This window comes from Anolis carolinensis, chromosome 5 (assembly GCF_035594765.1).
Source record: "Anolis carolinensis isolate JA03-04 chromosome 5, rAnoCar3.1.pri, whole genome shotgun sequence".
In the NCBI taxonomy this organism is placed as follows: Eukaryota; Metazoa; Chordata; class Lepidosauria; order Squamata; family Dactyloidae; genus Anolis; species Anolis carolinensis.
The window spans coordinates 160,607,252-160,628,183 of NC_085845.1; positions in this window are offsets into that span (position 1 = coordinate 160,607,252).

Consider the following 20,932-nt stretch of genomic DNA (forward strand, 5'->3'; position numbering starts at 1 on the left):
CCATTAGACCCATTATGGAAATTAGATATATTGGAATACAAAGAGGTGTGACACCATTACAATGAGAATGGTGTGTGTGATAGTTTAATGATTTCTGTGCACTACAGGCATACAAAATTAAAAGGCAGGTGTTTGTTTGTTTTCTGTTGTTACTATGCTTACAATTTTACATGGCATACATTTCAGACACTATAATATTCTAATGCAGTGCATGAACTGTGCAAAGTACTTTAAGAACCCTGAGTCACTTTTCCCATTGTAGCCTCATAAATAGAAGAGAACATCATTAGGTACATTCTGTCTCTTTAGTTCTTCGCTTCACATGTCAAGTATCCATGTACAGAAAAATGTAATATGCATGGTGATAAGTATATTATTGTGGTTAGCTAATCAGAAAGTAGACTTTTTTTCTCCTTGTGTAGGAGGAAATGTTTCTGAACAATGGGAAAATGTGTACAACACCAATCCTGAACTTCTAAGATGTTTATAGATTCCAAAGAAGTACATCTTGGACACACTCCTTATTCACAGTCTGATAGTAACTATTTACAAATGAAGAATTATGTTAAAATTAACTTGTAATTAATTCCCCCAACAATTAATGTGTTACTGAACTGCATTACAATTGTTAGCAAGGAGTATTTTATTTGTGGTTTAACTCTAACATGGTTGTTGTTGTTTTCTTTTTATTTTAATCCTGCTTTTACTCTGTGATTGAGTAATAAAAATACAAATTAAAATATCCAGAATATATAAATCATTGAATCATAGAATAGTAGAGTTGGAAAAGACCTCATGGGCCATCCAGTCCAACCCCCCGCTAAGAAGCAGGAAATCGCATTCAAAGCACCCCGACAGATGGCCATTCAGCCTCTGCTTAAAAGCTTCCAAAGAAGGAGCCTCCACCACAGTCCTGGGGAGAGAGTTCCACTGTCAAACAGCTCTCACAGGGAGGAAGTTCTTCCTGATGTTTAGATGGAATCTCCTTTCCTGTAGTTTGAAGCCATTGTTCCGTGTCCTAGTCTGCAGGGCAGCAGAAAACAAGCTTGCTCCCTCCTCCCTATGACTTCCCCTCACATATTTGTTCATGGCTATCATGTCTCCTCTCAGCCTTCTCTTTTGCAGGCTAAACATGCCCAGCTCTTTAAGCTGCTCCTCATAGGGCTTGTTCTCCAGACCCTTAATCATTTTATTCGCCTTCCTCTGGACACTTTTTAGCTTGTCAACATCTCCCTTCAACTGCGGTGCCCAAAATTGGACACAGTATTCCAGGTGTGGTCTGACCAAATATTAAAATAGAAAAATGACTCAGACTTGTTAAAACCACTGAAATCACTACAACAGTTAAAATACTTAAAATATATTCTGTTGTAGGTGTTGAGCTGACAAGGGGGTGGATAGAGCAAGAATATGATCAGTACCACAAGTCAGCAGCTTTTCACATTCAGGTGTGTTTTTAAGTAACCTAAAGTAATTATATTGCTTTTAGTTACATGAGACTTTTTTTTTTCTTTTAGATGTAATTTTCAGGGCTCTGATCTCAATTGTCAGAGTAGTGCACATTTTAAGCAACAATGTTACAGGTTTTGATTTTGTTTGTAATCAAGGCAGCCCGAGGTCCGCACTAGTGGTATGTGTCTCATCCCAGTGACCATGAGCTACATCCAGAAATAACAGCGAATCACACCAGTAATTTACCAAACAAGGCATTCATACATGTCTTCTTTTGTGCCCTCCCCCCCCCCCCACATTACTGCTTGTTCTGTTCTATTATTTTCTTTTCTGTTCTGTTCTTTTCTTTTTTTCTTGTTGCTGTTGTTGTGTGCCTTCAAGTTGTTTCTGTCTTATGGGGAATGTGATTGATATTTAATATTGTAATCTTGATTCCAGCTGTATTTTGTTTTCCTCTTCAATTGTAAACAGTTTTTGATCCTGCAGGGGAGCAAAGCACAATATACTATAAATGAATTGAAATATACCATATTATTTTCCCAGACATTATTTTTTCTATTAACTAGATTAAACTAAAAGATTAGCTTATTCTTTTAATTTAAAACATCCACATGATCTTGTGCCAAGGGCCACTTTTCATTAGCATTTACTTGGCATAATGCATACACTTCTCTTACTCAAAGTGCTCTGCTTTATTATGAATTGAGTGTTATGTGCACAACTGAGGGAATCAAACGGAACTTTTCAAGAAGACCCTGCCACAAACCCAGATGTCACCTCTATCCCCATATCTACTCAGTATCCCAGGGGCCAATGACACCTGCCACAACATTACTGTTTCATTTATTTGATCTTCCTAGAATAGGCAAATGAAACAATTTGCATCTTCTGCATCCTGTTACATTCTATCCCATTCGCAGAACTGGATAAATATTTGTTATACTTCAGACCTCAACTCAGTACTGCATCTGAAGAAGTGGGTTGATATCCACAAAAGCTCAAGCTAAAATAAGACAAATGCGGTGTTAAGCATGTTCTACCCCTCTCTCTCTCTCTCTCTCTCTCCTCCCCTCCCCCCCCCCCCCAGCCCCTTCCTTCCTCATTCTAGATATATAGTTTCTTAGCCTGAGTAAGCAGCAGGGATATTGGACTTGGGATGCTTCCAAGCATGTTTACAACATGTTCCGATGCTTTCTAAGGGTCCATCTACACAGGTCAAATGTGGCAGAGTGGGGTGAATGGACTTCATGGTGTCCACACGACACATGGAACTAATTATCCCTATATGCTGGCCATGTCCACTTAACATGATTTTGTCCTAATGTCTGGGAATGCCCCAGAGTTTCCCCAAAGCTCCAGAGCTTCCTTCCATTTTGGCCACATGTAAACAGTCAATCCAGTTCCAACTCGGAACCAGCTGTGGCTGTTTGCACAGCCATCCTGCTTTCCCAGGGTTCAAGTGGCCCGGGAACAGGGTGTGGCATTTACCATCACTGTCCTATCTCATCATAGCACTGACTACGGGGCACTTGTCACTAGTGCTGATGCTTGCCAAAGTACCAGCACAATCAGAGGGTGGGGTGGAGTAGGAGGTTCAGTACTGCTGGTGGATATGGACTTTTTCCCTTGCCAGGACAACATTGTGCTAATAAGAATATGAATATATGAAGCTGATGTGTTCATGTCTTTAATTCATCTGATCACCACCACCACCAACAACCATCACCACCATCAGAAGTTAAAAGACCATCCAGAACTGCACTTGTATTTATCTGCACTGAACAATGTTAGTAGTACCCATTCCATGGATTACCTATTAGTAGCAACCTTGGGAATACCCTACATACTTTCAGTTAATCTCATGCAACAAAACTCTCTGAGCTGTGACTACAAAAAAGAAAGGAGAGAGCTGGGTGATTGAAGTATACAAGAAAGAAAAAGAAAGAAAGAAAGAAAGAAAGAAAGAAAGAAAGAAAGAAAGAAAGAAAGAAAGAAAGAAAGAAAGAAAGAGGGAGGGAGGGAGGAAGGGAGGAAGGGGAGGGAGAGAGATATTTCATATCTCCTTAGCAAACTTTCTATTGATATCTCAGAACGGGGGCTTAATTCAACAGAAGGGGAAATTTCTTCACCATTCAATGGTGACAAATATTTCCCAACTACCTGAAATGCCTGCCAATCTTTCTTGGCTCAGAAACCTCATTCCACAGCTGGGAATTTCTCCAATACACATTAACTCCCCCCACCCCTGCCATGCCAGTTCTCTCTTTCTTTATCTGGTTTATATTACAGATTGAGTGTTCAAACAGGCAGTTTTACATTATATTTTATGTCTGTTATTACAAAGATAAAATGCAATGTTTCACAGTACATATGTCTTACAATCATTTTTATCATTAGTCAAATGCTACAATGATGTGTTAGTCAAAGAGGTAACTAAGGCACTGAACTGATTAGGAAGCCCATGGTTTGAATCAACAACAACAACAACAAATCAACGTAAAGTACCATAAAGACTCAAATTAGCATTATCACATTCTTTTTATAGCTTTTTGTATGATGCATTTACACACCTATCAATGATCTAGAGTAATTGCAGAAAGGTCTGGAGAGAGAATGGATAGCAACATTTGTGTCTATTGGAACATGAGGGCTATGGCTGCTGCCTCTCTGTTTATGCCTTGTAAACACTGTTTGAGTTCTGAATAAGTTAGGGTAGCTCTAGAATCACAGTATCATACATGAGAATTCAGCTTTGGTATGTCCTGTTCTTTCAAGTTTCTGCCTCTTGTGTTTGGGAATTGTTTTTCTCTCTAAAGGTACAAACCATGTCTCACCTTTCCAGGAGGGTCTGCTTTATTCTTCAAAAAATAACAAAAAAGAGCACCCTTGAGTGTCTATATTGGAAGAATGATAGAATAAAAATAAACAAATTTTTAAAAGGTTCATCCTCTTTGATAAGTTGAGTTGAAGTGCCATATAATGGCCACAACTGCCATGCTTTCTGTTCCAGTGGGTCAACCACCTTATAGTTGCTACAGGGGCACCCCCTTCTGCAAGAATGCAAACATGAACAGATGTTCCCATAAATGCTAATGCACTGTCCCACATTTTCTGCCCTATATAAGCAATGGAACAGGACTCATGGCCTCCACACAAAATTCCCCCATGAAACACTCCCATAAAACAGCCGTTTTCATCTTCATGTTTGCCAACAGGACAACCCAGGGTTTTGGAGTTGCATTTATTCATTGAACTGACTGATCACTTAGGGCCCATCCAGACAGGCCTTTAAAGCAAGACCTGTTTTGGTTTTACCAGAGGCATCAAAACAATGCCTCTGGTAAAACTGAATTAATTCAGAACAAAGCAGGGTTTACTGGGATGGCATCTAGAGACACACGTGCCCTAGGGAAAGGCTTTTTTTTGGGGGGGGGGATCTGTGCCAAAGCTTTAGTACAGATTTTGGTGCTGTCTGGAAGTGCTCTTAAAGTTTCTAATAACATGGGGATTGAAGTGACCCCAAATAATCAGCTGCCCCCTCCTCATGATGGTTTATAAATACTATCATCATCATCATTATTAAAAATGGCAAATCTATAAGCACAGGAACCTGGAGCGGGACACAAAATCATCTTTATGAGACTCATGCAACCACAGGACATTCATTGCCAATTCCTGATGGAAGGCTTCTCCATTTGATTGAGAATCTTCATCAGTCATAACTCCTGATTAGATGAAAGAAATGTGTACTAAGACTTTTGTCTTACTACTAATGAAAGTGTGCCCACCACTGGTTATATAGACATGGAGAAACATGGCTTATGAGTGTATTCCCATGATTCCATCTTGTTTGTCGTGAATATACTGAAAGATTTTTCAGGAGTACACTTTCTGGCAAACTGGGATTATAGCAAGATGTAATTTTTGTGGTTATGCTTTAATTCAATCATTTAAAAATAATCAATGTAACTTGGGGCACATTGATGTTAGTAAAATATGGTGCTCAAAGATTGAACATTCCTCTTTTTAGGTTATTGTTTGATACTTTAAGTGTGCCAAAATGTTTCTCCAAACATCATGTATGCATCATTCCCTTCTTTCCCTCATGTCAAATCATGTGTTTCATTTTAACCTGGAAGAAAACATTGAGGATGCTTCTTTGGGGCTCATTCTAAGAAGTCTGGAACACAGACTTCTTTAACTCATGGTCTCTTTCTCTTGTACATGTTTATTGTGGAAAATGGTCAGGAGAATCATAGTTTATTCTCTGTCAGGATAAATTTTGATGCCACTCTCATCTTTTTGAGATACATCCACATGTTCCAGGTGATAGGCCTTGAATAAACCTGTGGTTGAGTAGTTTCTGCTCCTTCTCTTGAATTCATTGCTTGCTTTTTAAAATATACTAGCTTTGCCCGGCCACGCGTTGCTGTGGCTTATGGGAATCCTTTGTTGGCCAGGTGGAATAGCAGTGAATAGCCTTGCAGTCTCAAAGCCTGTCCGTTTTCTGGAGTAGCTGGAGCTGTTTGTTGTATGAACGTAGAGGCATGGATGAGGGGTTGTGCTGCAAAGTTTATTGTTTCTGGGATGTGTAGTTTTGTTGTTTTGTCTTAGGCCGAAATTTCATTACCCTTTTATATATATAGATGATATGAGAACCATTCCAAACTAGCTCTGTACATTAAAATCTCATATGCTTGCAGTTTTTGATGTAGGTAGTAAGGGAATGTAGCTCTGCAAATGAATACATTTCCAACTGCTATCCAGAGGAACAATTTAATTCCAGCTAATTAGTGAAATAATATCCATTAGGTGTAAAGAGGAGAGGAGGGATATTTTCAATTGTATCTGGACAATATTTGATTTCTTTAGAATAGATACTAACAAAGCTGGTATTATTGCTTGGAATCTTTCTATTCTGTCTATTCATTAGAGGTTTGATAGCACAAATATATGGGAGTTTAATGGATATGAAATTCATAAAGAATAAGCTCTTTTTATTTCTTAGCTTAAGGTGGAAAATTGTTAATGCTAATACCCATATTATCTTGGTCAGGGTTTGATTTTCAGAAGAGGACACACTCAGCATGATAATAGGGTAGAGACTGTAAAATGGAATCATGTTTGCATGAATCTAGATTGAAGCTGAATCCACAGGAAGGCTATATCCCATCCTAGTACATGTATCGTGTCCTGGTTTGGCCTCATTAGCATTATTCTCAACCATTTTAAGATGAACTTAAATAGTCACCCCACTCTGACATCACTTTTGGTACAAAAAGCCATGCTCACTGTGTTGTGACTGCGCCTTCGGGGATTATGGTTGATGGGGATGGAATTCGAAGAGGAAGAAAAAACCCTCGTGATGAAGGTTCACTGGAGGAGTTGCGTAGGAAGCGACTTAGAGAGCTATATGGGGGATCTTCTGAGGAAGATTCAGATGGGGAGATGGATGCTGAGGAACAGGTGGTGGCTGGGGAAGCGGGCACTGAATGGGCACAGCCACTGGAGATGTCTGGGGATTTGGGGTCTATGGATACTTCTGAACCTGGGGTTTCTGCAGGAGCTGATCCCAATTGGGATGCTTGGAGAAGGGAGGATGGTTCTTTAAGTGTTCATGGGGCTAAGTGTGGGCAGGATGATTGGGACTCTGACGAATTGCTAGGTACTCCAGATCCACGAGCTCTAGCTGTGTGGAGCTCAGACTCTGAGTAGATTTGGGACACCTGGTGTTTGGGTGTGAGTGTTTGGTCACCCAGGAGGAAGGGGAATAAAATGGGAATGTTTTGCCACTGCACTTTGCGTGTGGCAAGGTGTTGCTGAGGCGCCATTGGGATCTCTGTGTTTCCATGAAGACTGGACTTGGACTATGATTTGAATCTGCTGTTATCACCTAGCTTGGCTCTCGCTGTGTCTTATTGTGGACCTGTTTTGGATGACTGCACCCTCTTCAGACCTTGGATCGGAATTTGACCTTGCTACTGCCTTCGCCCTGTGATTGATGACTACTATCGGCTTTTGACTCCTGGCTTGCTCTTTGGACACCGCTGTTATCTCCTGACCTGACCTTGGAATCCCGGACGACATCTTTTCACCATCCTTTTGGAGCCTTCGGCTTTATCCACATTGTGGAAGCAGTCTACTGCATTCTTAGTTTGTTTGTTTGTTTCCTGATCAATTTGGTGTTTTCTTTTGGGAACTGTTTCTTTGAAAACTACAGAGCCGGCTGGCAGGGCTTGGACTCAGAAAGTGCAGTTTGCACTAAGTTTGTTTAGCTTTGTTTTTACCTGCTTGTGTTGCTGAATTATATTTTTGTTTGAACTGCTCTTGAAGCACTGATAGTGAAGTGTTTCAAGGTTTTTCTGTGTTAACATTACTTTTTGGCTTATCTGCTGAATAAACTCTATTTTTGTTCGCTAATTGGCGTCTGACTCTTGACACACTGTATCAGATTATTTTGGATCAGAAAACCACAGCAGTTGCAAGTGTTTTTCTTCCTGGCATGCATCTGAAATATATCTATAGGCCTTTCTCATTTTCGTGACATCTTTACTGTCCACCTGCATGCCTACTGGTTGGATTGCATATGGCTCCCTTGCTGAACACTTTTGCCTCTGTCCTTTTTTAAAAAAATTGCAGCCCATGACCTCTCCATCCCAAGTGTATGTATGAATAAATGTGTGTGTGTGTGTGTGTGCACATCTGTTCTGAGACTTAACCATCTCCTCATTCAGTTTGAGCCATGGCATTTAAAGTTCTGCTCATGATCTTTCCTCATAATTAATAGGATTTTTCTTTCAAAAATGAAATATCCTGCAACAGAGCTTTACAAACATTTCATGTTGGTGACCCGCTTCTTAGAATTGCATCATTTTGCAACACAGTAACTCTATTTTATTAGCAAAACCAGAGGTTAAACAAACCTTTTATAAGAGATATAAACACATACATAATATTGAAATATATGGGGACACAATATACCTCAGGAAAACCTCTCCCTCCCTCTTCTCTCTCTCTATCTATCTATCTATCTATCTATCTATCTATCTATCTATCTATCTATCTATATCTTATTTCATAGACTCAGTTTTCTCATATGACACACCTACACACTGCAGCCAAAACAGTTTGGAAAGCTCTGTCTTACAGAATGGAATAGCTAATTTGTAAACCTATTGGCCCCAATCCAGAAAAAAATTACAGTCCTATCCTCCCTATGTTTCATTGAGTATATTTCCTGCTGTAAAAAGAAAATGTATTTCACAATAAGATTGTAATCTCTTGCCCTTTTGCCTGGGACTTAGTCCCATCAAACTCAATTGGATTTATTTTCATGTAGGAATATATAAAGTCATTCATGTTAATGAATTACCATTCATCAATGCAGAAGTGCTGCTGGAGGTTGTTGGAGGCCCCTCAAAGAGGAGAAGGGATCAATCCTTATTTGCTCACAACTCAAACATGGCAGGTGTGATATGGGCAAGGCTTACAGCAGGAAGGATCCCAAAGGGCATCCACTTCCAGCAAGCATAGTGTAGACATTTTTTCTCCTTTGGTTCAGTCTATGCAGACATCTGCCTATTTGAAGACTGTTCATAACTTCCATCTTAGTTTGAGAAGGGGTAGCAGAGCAATGTTTAGCATTGTTGCTTATCATAAAAATCTATTGTTTTGCAATGTAGGAGAGCAGGAGGGCCAATTTTATAGGCTATCATTACTGGAAGTTTTGAAGGGAAATACTTGTTCTTTTCTTCTGAACCACAATCATTTTTGAGTAAGCAGGAAAATATGTGGATTTTCATTCATATATTCTAAATAGGTAAAAGGTTTATCCTTGACATTAGTCGAGTTCAACTCCGGGGGGTGGTGGTGGTGGTGGTGGTGCTCTTCTCTATTTCTAAGCCGAAGAGCTGGTGTTGTCCATAGATGCCTCCTAGGTCATGTGGCCAGCATGACTGCATGGAGCACCGTTACCTTCCCACTATTGATCTACTCACATTTGCATGTTTTCGAACTGCTTGGTTGGCAGAAGCTGGGGCTTATGACGGGAGCTCACCCCACTCCGTGGATTCAGACCGCCAACCTTTTAGTTGGTAAGTTCTGCAGCACCTACATATGCTAAATATTTGTGTGCAAAGTTTTACCAAAAGAGACAGATTTGATTTGATGGTGGTTATTACCTATGGTTATATATTTGCTTGTGATTATGTAACTTGCTTTTAAAGTAGATGCAAAATAGTGATACATCTATTTATCAAATGCTATCTGAAGGGAAATATCATAAATTACCAGGCAAGGCTATTGAAGCAGGTTGTGGTTGCAGGTGGGAATGCATGATCCATCCAACCCATTGCTGTATTTCAAACAGGCAAGACCATCACTCTATTCCATTTGATATTGTGCAATGATTTAATTTACTTCTTGGCCTATGTGGATAATTAAAAACCAGAGTACAAAGTAATGAGTTTATCAACAGTGAGACTCATTCCAAAGTTGCAGTCCTATACATTCTTTCCAAGTCGTGAAGCTTATGGCACATCTCTTACTCAGAGAGTTCTGAGAAATCACATATAGCAAGGTATTGCACATGGCACTAAACACAGTTAATGGATCTAATCAAATAATCTCAAGAAATGGCATGTAGATTCTCTGACTAATCATCCTTCCTAATAAACCAGTAATGAAATAATAAATCACAATTTTGCAAATATGTTGTTTATCAAATAAAACTATATTTTCAGCATCTCCCTAGCAAGTATTATCAATTATTTAGTGAGTCATGTGGGATTTACATGATCTGATCCTGGAAAAAAAACCCACAGTGAAATTAAGACACTGTTCTTTATAATGTCCCATGCAAGCCTTCCACGTTTTATCTGTGCCAAGTGTTTTGTGTTCTTAGGCAAAGAATTTCTGAATAACCTAGCCCCTTCCCTTTTCCATCAAGCATTTTCTGTGGATTCTACAATAAAAACTTGAACTTCATATATAACAGCATTTGCCTTCTTTCTTGCAGCATCAAGCTGCTGACTGATATTCAAATCATTATCAACAATAATCTTAAGTTATTATCAGTACTTCAGCGGGGGAAAATGGAAGGAAAAAGGAAGAGGGGTTGACCAAGGGCAAGATAGATGGATGGTATCCTTGAAGTGACTGGCTTGACCTTGAAGGAGCTGGGGGTGGCTACGACTCACAGGGAGTTCTGGCGTAGGCTGGTCCATGAGGTCATGAAGAGTCGGAAGAGACTGAATGAATAAACAACAACAACAATTATCAGTAATACTGAGCCAGGTATTCCCATATCCTATACCTGTGCACTTGTGAGACCTAATTGTCAATTTTTGCATTTTATCATTGTTGAATGTCATTTTGTTAATACTCAATTTTATAGTTTACCTAGATCTTTCCAATGCGTTAGCTACTCCACTCCCCCCCACCCCAAGTTTTGTATCTTCTACAAACTTGATAAGGATTTCTATGCATGCTATTAATGTCAACAGTAAAGAATACTTGCTCTAGGACAGAACCTTAAAGCACTTTCCATTCTGAGTGCGGTCATTGATAAACATACTTAGAGCATCTTTTTGTAAACAATTATAGGTCTACCTGATGATATTTCTGTCTATTCTATATTTAATCAGTTTGCTATTCAAAATATTATGAGGAACCTGATCATCTGCTTTGTTGAAGTCCAGTTAAATTACACCTACAGCATTCCAACCATCTATTAATCCAGTGACCTCATTGAAAATATATATTCCGGTAATATTTGGCAGAATTGTTTCTTGAAAAATTCATGCTGGTTCTTACTTTTTTTTCGTGTCAGGAGCAACTTGAGTCGCTTCTGGAGTTTGATCTGGTTCTTACTGATCTTACGGATCACTGCATTATCATCAATATATGTAACGCCTCATGGACCTTGTAGTCCTGCTCCCAGTGCCACCGTGGCCGATGAAGACGAAAACATGGGGTTTTCGCCGGCTCAGTAAGAGCCAGAATCTCTCCAGATGCCTGATGTTGATGTTTTTGCCCAAGAACCCATTAAAACAGACCTTGAGCAGCTCTCACCTCCTTTCGCTAGGAGACAGTCCTATGCTGCGGACAGGGGAGTGAAGGAGCAGGTTCGCAGGAGTTTGAGAATTGCAGCTAAACAAGATACTGATTAGCCATGTTTCCCCTGGGAAAATCTAGGGAGTCTCACATCTGGAGAAAGCTGGGTTTCGTTTCCTGTTCTCTAGGGAAAGAGAACGCTGGACACCTGCTTGGCAGGGAAACGAGACCCAGTTAAATGTGCCTGGCACGGTTGGTTCCGTGCGGAGTCAACAGAGCAGCTTGAGGAGTGATTTCGTGTTTCTAGCCTTGTGTGGACTTCGCAAAGTCTGCAATCCCAGTCTCCTCGCTTTGCCTATCCAAGTATTCAAGAATTGCCTTGCCTTGTTCCTAGTCACGGACCTTGTTCCTAGAATCAAGTTTTGCTTCCAGCCTTGTTGTGGATTTACCTTGGACCTTGAAAGACCCTGGACGTTTCCCCACACTATTGCTTGGCAATAGTGTGTGTTTCGGTTCCTTGGATTCAACTTTGAACTCTAATATAATATATTGGACTTTACATTCCTGGACTAAATTTGGCCTTTCCTGAAAGGTCTGTTGTTGGACTATATTCTCTACTTGTTTTTTATTATTCTTACATATTTCCTTAATAAAGATATTGGATAGTTATTGGCCTCCGTGTCCGGTTCTTGGTGCTCCGTTGCCACGGGCGTGACAATATAATTACAGACAAACTTCTGTATAATTTCTTTTAACCTTTTCCTCTGATATTGAAGTCACATTCACTTGTTCACTATTATGGAAGTCTGTAAAATATTCACCATGGGTATTGATGTGATACTGCATATACAATTATAGGCCTATAATCCCACTTTAACTGGGAATCTTGGGGTTTGTAGTTTGATGAAGCTTTTCCCAAACCTGCCAATATTCTATAGGATAGAACCATGACAGTTAAAGATGAATCATAGTGCTATACTTTTTAGTGTGAAACAATGCAATATATACCTAGAAGTTCAATGAATTCTACCATTATTATCTGTACATAGAACACACATAATTGATTTAGGGTCAATAATATAGTAGTAGGGACTAAATGCCCATCTGATTTTGTAAACTAATGAGGGTTAGTCCTGGTTAGTACTTGAATGGGAGATCACCCTGAACATCAGGTGTTATGTACTTCATAGGAAGGAACTAGAAAAGCATGTATCTTATGTACTCCTTACATAAGAAAAGCATATAAAAGCGATGAGGTCTCCATGAATCAACAATGGACTTGAGGGCACACACATGCAGGCAATATAATAGTGTAGGCTATCAGATGAAAGGCCAGAGCATAACAATGCAAGAAAAGGAAATGTACTTGCAAAAAACTCATTCCAAGTTCTCAAGCTAAAAAGCCAGGTTAGATAATAATCCTATGCAAAGTGCTTTGCAGTAGAATTCTACTATATACTCAGAAGTGAATATTCTGTGGTCAAGTCAGTCTGATTGTGTTCAGTAGGATTAGTCCAGAGAATTGTTCATAGCAGTAAATACTCAATATCTTTTATATAAGTCTAACTTATAGACTTATGGTGGCACAGTGCGTTAAAGTGCTGAGCTGCTGAACTTGTGGACCAAAAGGTGCCAGGTTCAAATCCCGGGAGCAGAATGAGTGCCCGCTGTTAGCCCCAGCTCCTGCCAACCTAGCAGTTCGAAAACATGCAAATGTGAGTAGATCAATAGGTACCTCTCCAGCGGGAAGGTAACGGTGCTCCATGCAGTCATGCCAGCCACATGACCTGGAGATGTCTATGGACAACGCTGGCTCTTCGGCTTGGAAATGGAGATGAGCACCAACCCCCAGAGTCGGTCACGACTGGACTTAACATCAGGGGAAAACCTTTACCTTTACTAACTATGATATAGTTGCAAGGATTTTAGCATGATAACTGTTTTCCAGGTTCGTTACACATGGATCTGGTAGCACAACAACAACAACATCTTTATTCTTATATCCTGCCCCATCTCCCTGAAGGGACTCAGGGTGGTTTACATGGGGACCAAGCGCAGTAAAACAAAATTAAAATATAACACTATAAAACACATAGCATTACATTAATGTAAAAAAAATGTATAAAACATCATATAAACATAAACCATCATCAACAACAACCAGTACCCGAGCACAGTGGGCATGTTCAGAACTGAGAGAGTGCGGCAAGGGCTTGTGCAATATACTGCAAGGCCAGGACTGGTAGCAAAGTAGCATGGGAGCCATATCTACAGGACTGCACATCCAAAAAGCTGGAGAAATTCATGTGTCAATAATACAACCATGTCTAACAATTTTTCTCCACATGTACAGTAAAAAGTGCTATTGAGTTGTATAATATTCTCACAAAACAGCAGTAACCTGCTGTCAGGGTGGGTTGTGAGATCGGTATGGGATATGGTGCTCTCCTGTTCTATATGTTGCTGGTATTGTACAGTGTATGTGTACAGAAACAACAGATGATGTTAGAAAGATTTTAAAGAGGAAAGAACAAGACAATTCATTCTTACAATTTGTTCCCTATGTTCCTTTCCATTTTAGAGATCATTCAGATGCATTTGGAAGAAAGTGAAATTGTTGGATGGATCAATAGTGGCAAACCTTTAAGCTCTCTGAAAATACATCAAAGATATGTCAAAGATATTGTGAAAGTGTGAAAAACTTTGGATGTATGAATGCCCTTGTCTACTAATTTGTCAAATGTTGGATAAAAATAGAGGAAAAAGTCACAAGGAAAGGAAATGTGTATTACATATTTATTCTGGGAGGCAGACTCAGGGCAGTGAGTGCTATTTTTAGATGTTGATTAGAAATTGCTATTTTGGGTTGAATCAAGACAAGAAAGAAAATAAAAAGCCACATTATGCTTATTAAAAGTGTTATTGTGTTTGTTATTAAGTGCCATCAGGTTGCTATGACTTATGGTGACCTTATGAACAAGATGCCTCCAAAACATTCTGTTAACAGCCCTGTAAAGTTTTTGCAAACTCAGAGCAATGGCTACCTTGATTAATGTGGTTTTCCTCTTTTCCAACTCCCTTTCACTTTGCAGACCATTATTCTCTCTTTCAGTGAATCACATTGTCTAAAGTACATACAATAACCCCAGTTTAGTCATTTTGGCTTCTAATGGAGGTTCAGACTGAATTTGTTCTTAGCTTCATTTATTTCTTTTTGTGGCACATAGAACTCTCTATCAACCTCAATTTTCAAATGGGTTTATTATCCTTCTGTCAGTTCTTTTCACTGTCCAGCATTCACAATGAAACGTAAAAATCAGAAATACTATGCCATTTGTGTGAATTATGTACTATCAAGTCTGCTAGAGCAGAACTTCTTAAACTTTTCCATTCGTGACCTTTTGATCAGATAAATGTTTATGTGTTTATGTATTCAGATATATAAAACAGGTATAAAAACCAAACATTTACTGATAACAAATCAGCATTTGAAAGGCTTGCTAAATAGACAGGTTTTCCATTTTTTGAAGTAAAGCTGAAGCATTGCCTGAAGATTCCACTGTAAACACTGGACAACAGATTTGTGTATCTGAAACAGCCACTTTATTGTTGCCAATGTTTTGCTAATCACATTTGATGTTTATTTTTTGTAAGTTACAACTTGCCATATAGGGAATCTCTGTCCTCTGCTCTTGACTATCAGGTATACTTCGTGAGATGTGCTATAATAATGATGTTACAGTAGAGTCTCACTTATCCAACACTTGCTTATCCAACGTTCTGGATTATCCAACGCATTTTTGTAGTCAATGTTTTCAATACATCATGATATTTTGGTGCTAAATTCGTAAATACAGTAATTACTACATAGCATTACTGTGTATTGAACTACTTTTTCGTCAAATTTGTTGTATAACATGATGTGTTGGGGCTTAATTTGTAAAATCATAACCTAATTTAATGTTTAATATGCTTTTCCTTAATCTCTCTTTATTATCCAACATATTCACTTATCCAACGTTCTGCCGGCCCGTTTACGTTGGATAAGCGAGACTCTACTGTATTTTGAGATGTCATTTCTGATTCATGTTGGCTCCTATTACGTTTTGGCAAACCAGGTCATTTTTTAAATTGAAAATCCCCTTAATCCATCTTCATGGTTATATAATTTATTTTCCTCCTCTCACTTTCAAATGTGATGGGAGCTGTAATGTTTTCACAGCTACATGTGTTTAGAGGCAATATTTGAACACACAGAGATCAGGAGAGTTCCAGTAGATGTATAGTCGGCCCTCTATATCCAAGGGTTTTATATCCACAGATGCAACCATTCACCACTTGGGACTATATTTAGAACCCCCCCCCCCGAAATAAACACCCACCATTGCTTTTGTCATTGTACTGTGTCATTGTATATAATGGGACTTGAACATTCACAGATCTTGGTATCCACGGGGTGCCCTGCAACCAAATCTCAGGAAATAACAAGGGACCACTGTTGGTCATACTCCTTGTTCCATCAGCTTTGAGGAGAAACCCAAAAAAATCTTTTAACTAGAAGATTTTATGGTGACCTCCTTCCACTTTCGTTCTCATTTTGGGGACACATTCCTTTCAGAAAAAAGCAGAACTGTTATGACTTTAAGAAAAAAAGTGCAATTTTCTTCAAGGGCTATGTTGTGTCAAATGTAAGCATGTTTAGACTCCTTTAAGCAAACTCCAATACATGTCTACCCAAACTCAATACCCAGTGAATACAGTGGAGCTTGCTCCCCAGGCAATTGCCTATAGCATTGCTGCTTCATAGTCTACTCTTATATTTGTCTAATCAGAATTCAGCTCCATGGAATTGAATCTCTTCCTCTCCCTGAAGGTACACAAGATTGTAGCCTTTAGGAAGTTGAAGTTTGTAGAAAGAGCAGTGGGAAAGCAAATGCAGTCTAACAATTCTGTTCAAGCGTAAATCACTGTCTTGCTTAATCGATGTCCAAGTTACTTCTTACCATTAAATAACATATGTTTTTCTCTTTTGTTAAATTGTTGTTTTATCACAAGATGGATTCTAAAATAAACAAATAATTGGAAGAATACAAAGAAAAGTGAGAAATATAGCAGTGTCAGGTCAAACAGTCAGCGAATAAACCACAAAGTCATCAAATCTTGTTCGAAACAAGAAGCTCCACAGAACAAGTTCCATTGTTTCTTTCTAACCGAGACAATTGTTTTTCTCATACTTCCACTACGCCCCCTAATGGAAGAAACGTAGATAGCTGGATATAATTTATTTCTACTTGAATATACTACTTTAATATGCTTATGTACTATTATCTTTATCAAAAATGCATTCATTCACCATTTTGGGTTATGTACAAAAAGAATTACTGTACAATTTTTGTTTACTCATGACTAAACTATTCAGTAATTTTGTCTCCTCCTCTTATGAAATGTGTTTACTCTTGTCATTATAAAAGAAATAAAAGCAAAATGATTGTATAACACATTTTTATGAACCAAATGCAAGTTTTCATTAAAATATTATCATAGCAGCAGCCCAATGCATGTATTTGCCTGAGAACAAGTCCACTATGGGTCTTCCAAGCAGGCATATAATGGTTTGCACTGTAAAATGGATGACAAAGAGCAATGTTTTTATTTCTGGATATCAAATAATGTAAAGAGCAAGAGTGCCAATACTGTCAGTTAGACAGTTGGCCTGCTTTTGGAGAGCGGCATCCTTTAAAAGCTGTTATGCATTTTCTAGGACAGAGCTATTTGAGGAATGTTATTGCTCAGTGCGAGCATTTGTTGCTGTGTGCTTTCAAATTATTTCTCAAATTATTTTAGGAAACCCTAAAGTGAGTTTATCACAGTTTTATTGGCAAAATTTGCTCAGAGGGGGTTGCTTTTGCCATCATCTGGGGCTGAGAGAATGTAACATGCCCAAGATCACCCATGATCTACACCACTCTGGTATGACCTTTATTTTATCATTTATTAAAATACTTCTCTGTGTGTATATGCCTTCAAGTTGCTTATCAATGTACAGCAACCTCATGAATTTCACAGGGTTTTCTTAGACAGAGGTAGTTTTGCCATTTCCTTCCTCTGAGATATAGCCTATAACATTTGGTATTCATTGACAGCCTCTCATCTAAGTACTAATCAAAGTTGACTCTACTTAACTTCCAAGATCGGACAAGATCTGGAGCCTTCAGGATATTTAGGCCCTAATATCAAAAGCTCTTACAGCAGCATGTAAATAAAATCAATGCAAATGGGCTAAAATAATTTGAAACAATAAAATAAGTGGTCTAAAACATAAAACAGTTAACAAGATAAAATAATTTCAAAGCCATATATGTGCATTAACATTTTGAGGAAATCGTTTGAGGCTCAAATACTTTAATTGTGATTCTACTTGGTGCCTAAATGAAACCATTATTGATGCCGACCAGTCTTCCAATGTAAGGATACGTCATAGTTGCAGTGTCACTGCTGAGAAAGCCCTCTCCCACATCCTCATACAGCGTATTACATTCATTGATGAGACACAGAGAAAAACCCTCTAAATCCTTGGATAGGCACACAGCAAGTTGTTAGATATGTGAGGACATTTGACAAAAAGGTAGGAAGATCTGCTTATCCACTAATCAGGACACATATACATACACGTAGGCATTTGAGAACTGGCATACAAGATGTTTTGTGCCAGTACGAACCAGTACGAACCTCATGCTTTTCATCTCCTTCCCTAAGGAGCTGCAGTGCTGCAATGGGTTAAACCCTTCTGCCAGCTGGACTGCTGACCTGAAGGTTGGGTTGCTGACCTGAAGGTTGCCGGTTTGAATCCACAAGATGGGGTGAGCTCCTGTCTGCCAGCTCTAGCTTGCGGGGGCATGAAAGAAGCCTCCGAGCAGGATGGTAATACATCTGGGCATCCCCTGGGCAACGTCTCTGTAGATGGCCAGTTTTCTCACACCTGAGCGACTTGCAGTATTTTCTCAAATCGCTTCTGACATGATTAAAAAAAAAAACCTACTTCACTTTTCTTGAATAAACCCATCCCAAAAATCAGATGACTTTCTCTAAGCTGACTGTATTGAATGTTTCTTGACATGTGTAAAGTAACAAAAATAACATTATCTGATGTGTTGTCGAGGGCTTTCATGGCCTGAATCACAGGATTGTTATGTTTTCCAGGCTGTATGGCCATGTTCCAGAAGTATTCTCTCCTGACGTTTTGCACACATCTATGGCAAGCATCCTCAGAGGTTGTGCAGTATATGTCTCACAACCTCTGAGGATGCCTGCCATAGATGAGGGTGAAACGTCAGGAAAGAATACTTCTGGAACATGGCCATACAGCCCGGAAAACACACAACAATCCCAACATTATCTGAGCATGCACAGACCATATGCCATTCTTACCATAATGCTGTGCAGTGATGTATGAGTCCATTCAAGGTCCACAGTTAATTCCTTGCCTAATAAGCTTTGGTACCTGACACTTCTTTGTGGTAATTTATTGGAAAGAGTGTTGTAGTCTAACCAGTGAGAGTGAGCATGACAAATTTAAACTGAGCAGACCTGGGTTCAAATCATACTTAAAAGATGAGCTTGGGTGTAGCTCAGTCTAACCTACATGACAAACAAAGCTGTAGTGATAGAAAGAGAAGGGAGAGAGGCCGAGCTTAGCTTTAAAAACCACAATGATATTCAAAACCAGAAACAACTTCTCAGAATTCTGACATTATCTCTAAAATTGCCCTGGTGCGCACACAATAATTTGTTAATTTTAGGGTTGACCTCGCCATAAGTCAACAAATGAATTGACTGCATACAACAATATCTTCAAGCCACTTGTTGACTTAAGGTGACCCCATTCATTTGGTATGGTTTCCTCAGGTCAGTTATATAATGGACCCTTCATATCTGATGGAGTTTAGTTTCAGGATCCCATGGATTCCACAGATACATAACTCCCATTATATACAATGGGGTAGAAAATAGTGCCACTTACATAAAATGTCAAAAGTAGGATTTGCTTCCTGGAACAATTTCAAGCCATGGATGGTTGAATCCCAGGATGCAGAACCCTTGGACACAGAGACTGCATAAGGTATATCACTTGGTACCCAAATACAACCAGGGTTGACCCTGGGTTGGTGTGAGTTTTCCAGGCTGTAATGGCTGTGTTCCAGAAACATTCTCTCCTGGCCTTTTACCCACATCTATGGCAGGCATCCTCAGAGGTTGTGAGGTCCATTGGAAACTAGGCAAATGAGGTTTATATATCTGTGGAATGTCCAGGGTGGGAGAAAGAAGTCTTGTCTGCTTGAGGCAAGTATGAATGTTGCAATTGGGTACCTTGAATAGCATTTAATGGCCTTGCAGCTTCAAAGCCTGGCTGCTTCCTGCCTGGGGGAATCCTTTGTTGAGAGGTGTTAGCTGGCCCTGATTGTTTAATGTCTGGAATTCCTCTGTTTCCAGAGTGTTCTTTATTTACTGACCTGATTTTAGAATTTTTAAAATACTGGTAGATAAATTTTGTTCATTTTCATTGTTTCCTCCTTTCTGTTGAAATTGTCCACCTACTTGTGGATTCCAATAGCTCCTCTGTGTAGTCTGACATGGTGGTTATTAAAATGTTCCAGCATTTCTGTGTTCTCAAATAATAATAATATGTGTTCTCTGCGGGAGTCTACCGTATACCATGCAGCTGTGGACAAGTCTACATAGGGACCACCAAATGCAGTGGCCAAATACAAATCAAGGAACATGAAAGGCACTGCAGGCTAACTCAACCGGAGAAGTCAACCATAGCAGAGCGCTTTATGAACTTACCTGGACACAGCATATTATTTGAGAACACAGAAATGCTGGGCCACTCTAACAACCACCATGATAAACTACACAGAGAAGCCATTGAAATCCACAAGCACGTGGGCAATTTCAACAGAAAGGAGGAAAGCATCAAAATGAACATAATCTGGCTACCAGTATAAAAAAACCTCTAAAATCAGGACAGTAAATATAGAACAACTCTCAGAAACAGAGGAATTCCAGACAATCAGGGCCAGCTAACACCTCCCAACAAAAGATTCCCCCAGGCAGGAAGCAACCAAGCTTTGAAGCTGAAAGGCCATTCAATGCTAATCAAGGTGGCCAATTGTAATATGATTCACACTTGCCTCAGGCAGATCTTTCTGCCACCCTGAACATTCCATATTTGCCTAGTTTCCAATATACTTCACAACCTCTGAGGAATTTTTTTTCCGTGCCAGGAGCAACCGGAGTTGCTTCTGGAGTGAGAGAATTGGCCATCTGCAAGGACGTTGCCTAGGGGACGCCCAGATGTTTTGATGTTTTACCATCCTTGTGGGAGGCTTCTCTCATGTCCCCGCATGGAGCTGGAGCTGATAGAGGG